This window comes from Puma concolor, chromosome A1, assembly GCF_028749965.1.
Source record: "Puma concolor isolate L17-30 chromosome A1, mPumCon1.1.hap2, whole genome shotgun sequence".
NCBI lineage: Eukaryota > Metazoa > Chordata > Mammalia > Carnivora > Felidae > Puma > Puma concolor.
The window spans coordinates 73,051,184-73,064,984 of record NC_141667.1 but is presented as its reverse complement, the minus strand read 5'-3'; positions in this window follow the sequence as shown (position 1 = coordinate 73,064,984).

The following is a 13,801-nucleotide window of genomic DNA, read 5'->3' as shown; positions in this document are numbered from 1 at the left end:
TAACTTTTTACATTGGGTAGGTTGGTGTTTTGCTCTAACTTCAATAGCACAGAATGGTCTCACTGACATATTTGGGACTTCAACTGGAATGGTTGTGATAGCTTGGTGAGAACACTGGAGGTCTTTCCTTCCCCATGGTCTCCTCTTCCAGTTGGCCAGTCCACATTTCCTTACGTGATAGTAGAAAGATTCCCATCTCATGGGAAGAAAAGTCCCACTGCATAAGTCACATTACTGATACATCTTTAAGCACAGAGTAAATATTATATATCTATATCTATATCTATATTTATATCTATATCTAGATCTATATCTATATATCTTTGAAGCCTGAAAACCTTGAGTTAAACTTCATTCTGTACCACCTTATTCAAGGAATGCTCTTGAGCAAACTATTCATCCTCTGTATAAGCCATATTTTTTCCTTTTCATGTATATCAATAGTACAGGGTTAGTGTCAGAGTTAAGTAAGATAACATGCAAAATTTGATCAGTTTGTCACCTGGCAGTTGGTAAAATAAATGGTATTTTCCTTCTACAATCATCTGTCCTCTGAGCTCTTTTGTTGTTGTTTTTTGCTATTACCACCAACAAAATCACTATCCCTCCATTATGTTACATAAAAAGCCCAAGATATCGAAAATTTCTTAACTGAGAATTAAAAATCACCTATTATCATATTCGTATATTAAAATGTATATATAGAACAATGAAATCCACATTTTCACACTAAGAACAAGAAATAATATTTATTAAAACTACCTCCACTTAGTTAATATTAAATTTTCCTCTAATTATCAGCTACTATAAAGCTAGGGATTCCATAGATACAAATTAAAGGATTCAGAGTCACAATTAAATAAATCTAGTTTCTAGTGCCTTTAAAATAAACAAAATTTAAAAATAAACAAATGAATTAGAAAGGCAATGACCAAAATTTGAGAAATGTTTTCGTTATCAGAGTTTTTACAGACACATAAAACTCCTCACTTTAGAAACATGCAAGATGTATTTAAAAATATATAAAGCTATTTTTAATAACCTAAGATTATTTCAACGTTTATTTATTTTTGGGACAGAGAGAGACAGAGCATGAACGGGGGAGGGGCAGAGAGAGAGAGAGACACAGAATCGGAAACAGGCTCCAGGCTCTGAGCCATCAGCCCAGAGCCTGACGCAGGGCTCGAACTCACAGACCGCGAGATCGTGACCTGGCTGAAGTCGGACGCTTATCCGACTGCGCCACCCAGGCGCCCCATAACCTAAGATTATTAAAGTATTTTCTGTTGACAGAGGGCTTCAGAACTATACAAATTAACAGCAAAGAAAATAAATGTGCAAGTAAGGACAATATTAAGAGTATTTAGATATCAAAATTAAAAAGGGGGTTTAATTCTTGACAATTTCTGTAAAGTGCATGCACTTGTTTTGGCCATTACATAACAGTAATGATGCAAACCTCCATGTATTAAACTATTTCACGTCTAAAGCCAGATTTATCTCTTTGGGAGAACACGTGTTTCAGCCTCTACTGGAAAGAAACTTTGCCTTTTCTCTTCTTAACCAGAGATGTCTTTCTTCTTTTCCCATGTCCCTTCCCCTGCCTCAGAAGAGGAAAAACAAATCTGGTTGGTCACATCTAGGACACTGTTTCACTGCATTCACTGGTGGACAGAAACCCACAGGCGTCCTGAGAGTGGGGTTGGTAAACATTGCCAAGGCCTCTCAAGGCCATGCCTTCTCATTTTCTCTTCCTTCTCACATAGAGACTTGGTCCCTCAAAAGTCTCACAGATGTAGACTCAGTAGCTAAGTGAGAAGTTGCACAAGCTAAATGATAAAGAGAAGACCGGTAGGGTCATGAATGTGAAGCAGATCCTCTGACAGAACTGAACAGAGAGCTCAGCTTTGGAGGACCAGACTGCTGGCCAGCAGACGTAAAACACACTTGACATCTTGTTTGTCATTATTCCTTATGTGCGTACCTTCCTCAAGAACTTCAAAAAAAAGAAATGATTGACATAGCTTCACTTGGGCATACTCTATTCCCTAGCTGTAACACTGAGAACCAGCAAAATCCCTCTGGTATTTGTCAGTATGCATTGTAGACAAGATTTTGACACTTCTTTAATTAAAAATGGTGACATTAAAATACTACCAGAATATCTAAATGATAAACAAAATTTTAATTCTTCTCGAACTCCACCACACCAAATGAAAAGTAATATCAAGTAGAGAAGAATCAGAAGACCATACATTGGGATGCCTGGTGGCTCAGTCAGTTAAGCATTTGACTCTTGGTTTTGGCTCAGGTCATGACCTCAGGGTTCAAGAGCCCCACCCAGGCTCTGCATGACAGGACAGAGCCTATTTGGGATTCTCTATCTCCCTCTCACTCTGACCCTCCCCTTCTTGTGTTCCTGTGTTCTCTTTCTCTCTCTCTCTTTCTCTCTCTCTCTCTCTCTCTCTCAGTCTCTCTCAAAATAAATAAATAAACTTAAAAAAAGAGCATACATAGATAAGAGCATCTGTTCTACTGTAATATTGACATGAATATAAAAGGTATCCTAAGTTTCACATTGTTGTTATGGAAATCTAGAAGAAAGTTAAAATCCCAGAGTTTCATAAAATTCCATCATTGTAACACATTTAGCCAGAAGGCAAGATTTACAGTAGGAAATGCAGAACAAAAACTAACATAGAGGATGCACTAACTATGAGCCAGGCACTGCTCTAATACTTACCTGCATTGTGCCCTTTACTCCTTATAAGTTCATGAGGCTTAGAAGAGGTTTTGTGATTCACTCAAGGTTGCAAGCATAAAAGATGATCAAACCAGGAATCCAACCAGGCAGTGATCTAATTCTAGAGTCCATAATCTTTAACTTCTCTCCAGTGCTGCTTCTAATGAACAGATCTTCCCATGGAAAATACGTTTTTAGTCACTGAATATGCAAGAAACTGCTATGTGCAAAGAATTCCAATAGATGCTGCATAAAATACAATGATGCATAATTTATGGTGCATGCCCTTATGGAGTTGATAACCCAGTAATGCACTAAAGTATCACAAAAACCTGACATCAAAAATGTATATACAGGGGCGCTTCGGTGGCTCAGTCTGTTAAGTGTCCGACTCTTGATCTCAGCTCAGGTCTTGTATCTCAGGGTCATGAGTTCAAGCCCTGAGTTGGACTCCACAGTGGGAGCAAAGCCTACTTAAAAAAATGTACATATATGTGGGTTTAATGTGAGTATTAATAAAGCAAGTGGTATAAGATATAGAAAAAGAGAAAAGGCTGTTGCCTACTAGGAAGGCCTTGGCTACATTCTCTTCAGCAATTTCCTTCACTGTAATAATGAAAATCTTAGATCACAAGTTAGATTTTTGTACTATACAGAAATAAATGCCATTACTTTCTCTGTTCCACAGCTGCAGAAGAATTGTCAGAAATATGCTTCATCCTGATTGAAGTTAAAAAACTAGCTAAGTCACTGCAAATTTAGATGTTTCTACATATGATGACCACATGTGTTTTGAAGTATTTATTAATCAAATGTAAATAAGTGAATAAGATCAAACCCTTCACTAGCTACTTGGCTTTGATGAATTGTCATCGCTTACTTCTGTTCTCTATAAATAGATTAGGCACAAAGACTTTAATTCAGTGTGTAATTATTCCACAGTTTCTGTGGACAAGGCATGGTAGTGGTCTGGCTGCGTGACACTACGGCACATCCAGGTGAATAGATCGGTGACTGCCTAGGGGGAGACTATACACTCGTGTAGAAGGCTGGTGAGTAAACAGAGTCGTTTTAAACATAACCAAAAAAGAAAAGGATTGGTCGGGGTGGGGCAGGCGGTACTCCAAATGTTTAGAACACCAGCTGCCTTTGGTCCTTTAATCTGGGCTGCAAAACTTTAGTACTTGATATTCAGAAGGTCATTCTCAGAGCTCTTTGTCCTACACACACACACACACACACACACACACACACACAAACATGATATGAACTTTAATAAGCACAGCGCTGATTATTTGTGTGAACAAGGAACAATAAGGATGCTATTTCATATATAATATACTAATTTTCATAATTTTCTCGGGCCAAGGAAGTCTGTTATTTTTTTAAGTTTATTTATTTTTGAGAGAGACAGAGATAGCATGAGCGGGAAGAGGGGCAGAGAGAGAGGGAGAGAGAGAATCCTATGCAGGCTCCACACTACCAGCACAGAGCCCCATGCAGGGCTCAAACTCACAAAACCATGAGATCATGACCTGAGCTGAAACCAAGAGTCAGATGCCTAACTGACTGAGCCACCCAGGCACCCCTGTTATTGTTTTTAATGCAGTGGCTTTCCAAGAGTTTGGTTTTGTGTTTGCTCTGTACCGGGAGTCACAGTCAGCAATACCATCACCTCATTAGTTCTTCCTGCTTCTCAATCATTACTTTCCACTGGTTGAAAACTCTTAACCCTTAAAATCTTTGTGATATGATGGCTTTCCATTCCAAATTCAGTCTATTGGAATGTTCCAGATATATACATCAAAATAATAACAATAACAATAAGCTCTATTAAAATAACATTATTTAAATTGTAATTCAAAGATTCTAATTTTCCAAATTTGTTCAAAAGTTGCTCTAAAAAATCAGCTGAACAAGTGTTAACAATGAAAACAAGTCCAACATGGAGGTACTCAGGAAGGCATTTCCGTATCTCTGGCAACCAAACAGTAAAGAGAGTGAGTTCAGAATCACAAAAAACAGGACAAGTGATCACAGATGACCACACTGCTAGCATTTGTCATTTTCAAATGCTCATCTTCATGCTTGTTTCAAAGGAGTGTTAAAAGAGAAATAAATTTATCAGTAGCACTTACGACAAGCTGTTCTCTCCTTTGTGTGGTGATAACTAGCTCAGAGCCATCAATCAATCAATCAATCAATCAATCAGAAAAAGTGAAGAAATGATCACTGGTATTCTAGGAAGGAAATGTCACCATACACAGGGGGAACTGGAAGCAAATTTCACAACTTTATAGACAAGCTACTCAAACTTCCCACTGAAACATATGTTGAGCCCTGGCATCTATTACCCTGGAGACAAAAGGATCTGTCTTCTTTGAATTTCCTCTTATTGCTTCCATGGACCCAAAAAGAGATTGTTCTAGACTGGCAAATAGTCTGAAAACAACAGTTTTCTGGCAGTGAACCACCTATCATTATAATAACTGAAGAAAAAGAATCCAAAATGATCTGATAAGACAAAATTATATATACAAAGTAGGAATGTCCAGGCTTTATTTCAATATAAATCATATGATTCATTTAAAATGTTATAACATCTCTACAACTTATTTTCTTATCCTTAGCTGAAAGAAAAAAAAAAAAACTGTGAGGCTCCTGCGTAGCTGACTGATTGCTTTAGCGCAGCTTATTAGCTGAATTTCTATAAGTAGTTTTTCTTTTTTTTCAGGAAAGAAGAAAACTTTACTTTTAAACCACATTCTCTATAGTCTAGCCAGCTGGGCTCTTGGGTAAGTTCTCTGGGTGAGGTTTAAAGAAACTCCCTCTAGCTAAGAGTAAGAATCTTTTTTTCTCTTGTTTGCAGAAATCACTGTGCTGTTAACCTCAGGCATTTCATAAGGGTAATTACTGACACCCAAACTTTGTGTGTTTGTTCAGAGACAGAAGAGGAATCCATCATATTCAATTCCTTTTCTCTGACTGACAATGCTAATATTTTTGAAAAGTATTCCTTTGTATGTTTTGCAAATAAAAAAAAAAAAGAAGAAGATAGAAACAGGTAGCATAAAACCGAAGTATGTCTTGGGTTCAACACCAGTTTCAGGGGCAGTTAGTTACATCTTTGACTCAATCTTCATAAAGTGGGAATGGAAAAAAGTTATGGAAATATTTTTTGAAACAATGTTGTTAGTTAACATAAAAAGAAGAGTAGGAGCAATTTTCTGGAAATTTCAGGAAAATCTCTGGCCCAGAAGAAGCTAGTCAATATGACTTTCAGTCATCAGATAACCAGATACCTTGAAAAAGATTAACAGGAGCACAAACGTGCATTTTCCTTAGAGGACAAGGAAACCACGGTGTCTTTTGGCTAGACAGGCACTCTACAGGGCTCTTTTTCGATTGTCAAAATAACACGTTCCGTTGCCTAAAGACTTCATGGGACTGAATGAAAAGCCACAAAAAAGTAATAATAATAAATAAAAATTTTAAATTAAAATTTAGAAAAGACAAAAACACCTAAGTTCCCTAGTTTCCTAGAAACATAATGATCTATAATTAATTTTCCCGTTGGGCTTATGCTAGAAATAATTTCACTATTTAAACTTTATTTTACTATATGAAATTAATAAATATGATCATGTATTTCACATAGGTAGAGCACTAAAAATAATATATGCATAGCATTACAGATACTTCTTTAATGCGGGAAAGACAAGCTAAAATATGATATCCTAAGACCCTGTCTTTACTTCTCTGGAGTTCCAAACTTGTCTTACTCTCCTTAACTAACCAGCCACCAAATATACTTTTTAACCTCAGGGAATAAACTTGTAGATTCTGTAAAAACTGCAACTATATCAGTAGTTAGAAAGATTCCAAACTGGAGAATGGAAAGCAAAACAACAACAAATCCTACAGAAATCCAGCAAATCACAATCACTGTGGCTATCAAAGGAACAGAAGCAAGCCTATACATCCAGGGAAAGGAAAGATACATATTTTCTATATCTATCTATCTACCTATTTGTCTATATTCAGAAAAAAAAAAGATATATATACGTACATACATATATCTTATCATAGATACATGACTATCTGCAAGTAACAGAAATGTAACTTTAAAAAACAATACTATAATAAACTAAGGAAAAACTAAACCATGGCAAGTCATGGATTGTTCATGAATATGCCTGAGCCAGTACAAGATCTAACAGGATGAAGCCTGAAGGGGATCGACACGTTCTTTGGACAGTCTCCCAGCTGACACCTTTCTTCAGTCCTTCCTTGTATGGAGACAGCTGCCTGTCCATCTACCGACTGGGCAGAAAAATGACACCCATGTACGCTAAAAATTTCACTGAGTGCTGTTTACACTAAATAATGTCAAAGAGAAGAATTAGCCAGAGAGAATTTTAAGATACCCACAAGGAACATTTTATTTAGGAAAGGAGTACCTGAGATCTAGGCCACTAATAATGAGAGTAATTAAAGTGGCGCTGAAGTTGCTGACTATCACAACAAAGTAAAACTGTGGGCAGACTTCAAGTTTAGAGAGCTTTTGACACCAATTAAGCATTGAAAATTTCATTGTTGTTGTTTTCTTAATTTTCTTCTTTGTTTCTTAACCGAAATAAGCTTTTCCATTTGGCCTTTGTCCTAAGATAAGCTTACACTCATCTCAATACACTTAAGTCAACTAACTTCTTAGCCCTAAGACCATTTACCAACGAACGAGGGACCAAAAATGTACTGAAATGATCTGCTTGTCACAATAAATCTCCCAGTCCAAAATTCTCTTTATGATTTGTTTATGTCAGTATACAATTTCTCACACATAAAAATAAAACTGTAAGTTTATAACAAGAAGAAATACCTTGAAATGTTATAAGCAATGGATTTAATGAGATTAGAACAATTACCCTTTTGCCACAATATAAAGAGAACTGTCTCCTTTGTACGGAAGGTGCACATACTGATCAAAGCACAACTTTAAGAAGTCAGACGGGTACTTGGCAGACACGGGGATCTGAAAGATTCTTTAGTTAGGTTTGCTTCTGGAAGAATAAAACAACTTCTTGGAAAAACAAACTTCCCGGTTTCCAGACAAATTACCTTCATTCTCTTCTTAGCCATAGACAAGTAGGATAAATAGGATCTTCTTGGATCTGCCGGACCCCTTACGATGACCCATATAGCGCCTACCAACAGGGCTCTCAGTTTTCCCAGCAGCAGCACCACCATCGCGTGGCTACATGTAAGAAATCCAACTTTGGAGCCCCATCTAGGTGGGACTCATACATCTATGCTTCCACAAGTCCTCCAGGGATTGATGCTGTTGAAGTTTGAGACCCGCTGAACAAGGAGTAGTTTCCCATTCAAAAGCAAATGAAGGTTGTACTACAGTGCCTAGCTGAGGCAGGAGCCAAGTCACGTGAGGCTTCGCCTTTCCTCTAGTAAATGTCAGCTGGGAATTACCTTGGCTACTAATGATTATAAAATATTTTTGTATGAGTACAGGTTAATACTCCACTATTTCATTTGCCTTTGGTCTTAGGTAGCTATTTAGAGTCTTATGCCACTTACAAACTAAGCATAATTTAAAACAGCTTAAAGGAAAAGCTTCAATTCGTAAATAGTATCTTACTATCTAATCTTTTTATATTTTTCTTTTAGATAAAGGGCCACAGAAATTTTTTTTTAATTTTTTTTTTTACGTTTATTTATTTTTGAGACAGAGAGAAACAGAGCATGAACGGGGGAGGGTCAGAGAGAGGGAGACACAGAATCCGAAACAGGCTCCAGGCTCCGAGCTGTTAGCACAGAGCCCGACGCAGGGCTCGAACTCACAGACTGGGAGATCATGACCTGAGCTGAAGTCGGCCGCTCAACCGACTGAGCCACCCAGGCGCCCCAGGGCCACAGAAATATTAAGTGTTATTACATTTAAATTAATCTCCATGCACTGAATATTCTAAATAAGAAGGTTATATAGATTTTCCCCCAAAGAAAAAGCCAGATCCAAACGATATGGCATTTTTGGCTTTAAAATTATTCCTCAGCTGGACTAGAATAGACTACTGTTTAGTTTTGTTTTGCCTGACAGATATCACCCTAATAAAACAAGAGGCCACATTGTGAGCAACATTACAAAGAAATTTTATGATTCCTAGACAGATTTTTCTTCACAGTATTTGCATAATCTTAAAATGCAAGAAATTGTTGAGGAAAACACTGGATAACAAAAGTGGTAGAGTACTCAACACATTTACAGGAATGATTTAGAGTCACTCCTACCTTAACTGTATTACAGATTTTGGATTGTAGACATAGTGCATCATAACTGAATATGCATTAAGGCCAAGGTGGGAAAGATTTTCCTAGGGCAGTGCTTCTCAAAGCATCATCTTTGGGTGATGCATAGCATTTCCAGAGAAGTTGTTAAAATACTAATTCTACAGCCTGACCTAGTGTATCAGATACTCAGAGGGTGAGTTCCAACAATCCCTCCAGGGGATTCTGTGTTCACTAAAGTTTGAAAAACACTATGCCAGTGAAGTGCCTACACATGCATCTATCTTCTAAGATGTAATGTAATCTTCTTGTGAATAATGATAGCCTTTTGTAAAAAATAAACTGATTTATGCATTCATTCAGCAGTCATTTATTGACAACCCACTTGGTGCCAGGGACTGTGGTAGGCATAATGAAACAGAGAAAGACGAGAATAGAGAGACTGAGAAAGAGGGAGGGAGGGAAGAAGGAAGAGAGAGATAGCCGGAGAGGGACAGAGGAAAGGAGAGAGAGGAAGGGAATAACTGAACTGGAGTGATAGCAGAGAAAGGAAGTGGATAAATTTGAAAGTATAGCCCAAGTTAATGGTATCTAATTCTTTGTCATACTAAAGAGTTTCCAGCTAACTCTAATTGAGGCAAAGTCAGAGGATAGTTTGTTTTTCCTGCCATGTATCGTCACTTAGTTAGCCACAACTTTACCACTGCTGATAGCAAAGATGAGCATGAAAATGTGTGAATAGTGCTTTTCCTAGATTCTTAGACCTGATCCATCATAATGATAAAGCAGTTCTTTATCTGAAAGTTTAGCCAATTGCTCCAAAGCCAGAAAGAATCTAAGTGAGAGAGGTATGTACTCTTACTCATTTTACCAGCAAAAAAGTACCTCACCACCAGAAATTTTGGATTAAATGTTCTATATGAATGCTCCCTAAGCCTTCCAACAGGTCCCAAACAGATATTCCTTCATTTTCTGACTTTCTCCCTTTCTTCTTACTTCCTATAGTCCATTTCTTTCTTTGTACTTTTTTTAAGTTTATTTATTTATCTTGAGAGACAGAGGGTGTGTGCACACAAGCGGGTGAGGAGCAGAGAGAGGGAGAGAGAATCTCAAGCAGGCTCCACACTGTCAGCACAGAACCTCACACAGGGCTCAATGGCACAAACCGTCAGATCATGACCTGAGCTGAAACCAAGAGTCAGATGCTTGAGCAACTGAGCCACCACAGTGTCCCAGTCCATTTCTTTCTAGTAATCCCCTGAACGCATATGCATGGTGCTTAAACCCAGAGAAATTCGGCAGACCACCTAGTGCCAGTCCAGGAGTCCATAGGACTAATGGCCATGAGAATGCCTAGGGCCCATGTTCTTTGTAATTTGCAATGTAGTGTTCAAATGTAGCCTTTCTTTACCCATCTTCAACTATTTAGAAAAATTCTGTCACACCACAGCCTTGTTATGTTGGTGCCTGAATGGTTTCTTGTGTTTAGCAAAGCTATGACTGGTAATACTGACTTACGTAGAGGAGATCAGAGCTTGGTTCATTGCTCTGCTAACAAAAGATTACATCTTGAGAAGGATGAGACTAACAGGATTCCCCAGCAATGGTCTAGGTAAGAGATAATGGTGGCTGCAGCACCTGGGTGGCTCAGTTGGTTGAGCGCCTGACTCTTGACTTTAGCTCAGGTCATGATCTCACAGTTCATGAGTTCAAGCCCCACGTCGGGCTCTGCATTGACAGTGCAGAACATGCTTGGGATTCCCTCTCTCTCTCCCACTCTCTCTGCCTCACTCTCAAGATAAATAAATAAACTTTAAAAGAAAGAGAGAGAGAGAGAAAGTCCCCTGGACACTCTCACTGGCCATCATCAACAAAGAGACATTGGAACGTCTCTAGAAAACCTTATTATTTTAAGTAACATACAGACATACCACATGCAGAAAGTGGGTTGAAACATTGAAAGGCAGGGGACAAAGGCAAAAAATGAGATACAAGGTCAATCTTACTGCCTCCAGACAACACATGCCACCACAGTATCTTGGAGAGATTTCTTTGCTGATTCTGAGAAATCTCTTAGTATATACAGAGCACTATCTTTCTTAATAGGAATTTTCCTCACTCATGTGGTCAATATATTTATTTTAATAATTAATGCTATTTTGATTTGCAAATAATAATTGCTTTAGCAGCTATGCTGAAGTAATCTACTTGTACAGAAAGAGAAAATCCACTACTTTTCTGTTTGTTTGTTTTCTTTAGATTTTATGAGTGCATATGTATGTATGGCTTATATATACTGTTACATATATCATGACTCCCTGTATGTCTAGTCCTATTTCCTCAGTAGAACCCCAGACTAGGATAATATTATCTTTAACTTTCTATATAACGTCTCTACTTAGATGTACAAGACATCTCAATCTTAATATAGCCAAAAAGACATAAACTCAAGAATAAATAAGTAAGACTTCATTATCCCTTCATATTTGCTCTTCTCCTAATTGTCCCCACTTAGCAAATGGCAGCATAAACCATGTAGTTGCTCAAATAAAAATCTAGACGTTTTCTTTAATTCTTTTTTGTTATCTTTCTTTCCCCTTCATCTAGTCTATCAAGTTTTAAAGTACCACATTTAAAAAGATATTCCTAAAAAGGTCCAATTCTAATCCAAGTCACTGCCATCTCTCTCTGGGATTATTACAGTGGCATACTGATAGCGCCGCCCCCCCCCACAACCTTCTCTATTCTTTCTGCCTATATTCCATTCTCTACCCAGAAGCTGAAGTGGTACTTTTGAGAAAAAAAGGAAAATCACATCATGCCGCTGCCTTGCTTAAAACATCCCAATAATTTCTAAATTCACTTTGAATAACAACCAAATGTCTCTCTTTGTTTTACAAAGACCTATATAATATAGTCTCTCTCTATCCTGATGGTGCTGTCCTTCACATTCACCACACTGCCCACTTCTTACTCACTATACTCTAGCCCTGTGCTGTCCAGTGGTAGCCTCTAGTTACACGTGGCTATTTCAACTTCAATTTAAAACCATTAAACCTGAATAAAATTTAAAACTCAGATCCTCATTTCCTCAAGTTACATTCCAAGTGTCTACCAGACACATGTGACTAACGGCTACCATATTGGACAGCTCAGAGATTGCTATAATTGCAGTTCTATTGCATGGTGAGACTCCAGACAAAGTAGTTCCCCTCCCCAATTTCTTGAATATGCCAGATTTATTCCCATCACAAATTCTTCATCCCTTCCCTTCTTTCTCCATGAGTTGCTCCCACCCAATCTGTGTATATAGTTCCATTTCATTTATATCTCATTGTAAATGTCATTGCTGTGAACTAAATATTTATATCCTCCCAACATTCATATATTGAAGCTCTAATCCCTAGTGTGTTGGCATTTTAAGGTGAGGCTTTTGGCCTTTGGTAATTAAGTCGGGAGAATGGAGCCCCCTCATAAAGGGATTAGTGCCCATATAAAAAGAGATACCAAAGAAATGATCCCTTTATCTTTGAGGACACAAAAGGAAGGAAACATCTGTGAACCAGGAAGAGGATTCTCAGCATATACCTAATATGCTGGTACCTTTATCTTGGATATCCCAACATCTAGAATTATGAGAAATAAATGTGTGTTGTTTAAGCCACCCAGTCTATGGTAATTTGTTACAGAGCCTAAGCTGACTAAGAAAGCCATTTTCCCAGACCACTTAGTCTATAGTCACCAGCAAGATATTCCCTTTATATGACTCAATTAAACTTTCTCCATTGCATTTGTGGTTATGTCATATTTCTCTTGATCATTTTTTGTTTCTTTGTTGCCTCTCTCACCAGCATGTATGCTTCCTGGCACTGAGACTTCATCTGTCTGTGTTCACTGCTATATCACTTATACCTAGACTAGTGTCTGGCAAGTAATAGGCATTCAGTAAATACTTTAAAACCTTGGATTGTGACCAACGTGTTCTTCAAGTATGCCACAAGATTAGCAAACATTTCTAATAAATTTTAACTTGATAAATGAGCAATGTCTTGCAATATGAATAGTGCATGATGCTGAACATCACATGACACAACTGACCCAGTGGTTCTTCTCTCTCTCTCTTGCTGCAAGATTGTGGGTAATCGTCTCCCATGCTCAGATACTTGGTCTCAGGCCACAGTGTCCGGCAGAAATCAGTGATTTTTCAGAACATTGGAAGGTGCACTAGTGTATTTTTTTATCACTTCAAAGCACCTATGGACAGTCCTTTACCTTTCCGTACAAGAGTAAGCTTAGGAATGCTTTGCTACGTTCTAAGTCAGTCTGCCTATAGACCCTTTTCTCTGCTGCCTTATTGCCAGTTACATTAAATACAGTGTATGACAAGAGCTTATTAATACTGTATTGTAGTCAACATCTATGCAGGCATGTACAAAGGCCCCCGTGCAAGAAAAGATTCTACTGAGCCAATAGATTACAGTGACTCTGTTATTGATAGTGAAAGTCGTCCTACACAATAACCCTTTTCTCTCTTGTCTCACTCACACTAGCCACAAAGGTTTTCAAAGGTAAGCACAGGTTAATTTGTTTATTTTTATTTATATTTTATATTTTCTTTATTATTTTGTATTGTATTACAGAATTGTAATCATTTTTATATGAATATTTTTGGGTTGTGGAACGAATCATCTGAATTTCCATTATTTCTTATGGGGAAATTCACTTTGATATACAAGTGCTTTGGATTACAAGCATGTTTCC